The following is a 377-nucleotide window of genomic DNA, read 5'->3' as shown; positions in this document are numbered from 1 at the left end:
GGTGCTAAAAATACACAGACTGAAAATAGCTGAGACGGAACAATATCCTTTGAAAGATTCAGAGGATATATCGACTGGTTAAATAAAAATATGCAGTGGAAAGTTGTGAGGAAAGATACAGATGCAGTGTCGTCTCTAGTACAGTGGCTACATAATTTCAATGTGAGCTAGTAAGACAAGTTCAGAACATATCAAAGCACCGGTACTCTGTAATTCCACAGGACTGCCCTATGGATTCGTCCCCAGTTACTATACACTTCTCAGGAATCTTAGCCTAGGTGAATAAATAAAAGCATAAACTCTAACCTCAAGATTATAGGCACAACCTTGGAAGTCTGATATAGTAAAGCTGAGCTCTTGTGTTTTACTCTTTACCT

At 38.5% G+C, this 377-nt stretch overlaps 1 protein-coding gene across 1 annotated transcript in view; it reads right to left on the bottom strand.

The window, feature by feature from the left end:
- LOC103618424 (myosin regulatory light chain 2, smooth muscle minor isoform) overlaps positions 1-377 on the bottom strand; it is a 5,693-nt gene that overhangs the window by 3,834 nt on the left and 1,482 nt on the right. The window lies entirely within an intron of this gene.

The sequence above is a fragment of the Corvus brachyrhynchos genome, unplaced genomic scaffold, assembly GCF_000691975.1.
Source record: "Corvus brachyrhynchos isolate BGI_N302 unplaced genomic scaffold, ASM69197v1 scaffold106, whole genome shotgun sequence".
In the NCBI taxonomy this organism is placed as follows: domain Eukaryota; kingdom Metazoa; phylum Chordata; class Aves; order Passeriformes; family Corvidae; genus Corvus; species Corvus brachyrhynchos.
The sequence above is the reverse complement of the archived record's forward strand: the minus strand, read 5'-3'. Positions and strand labels throughout refer to the sequence as shown.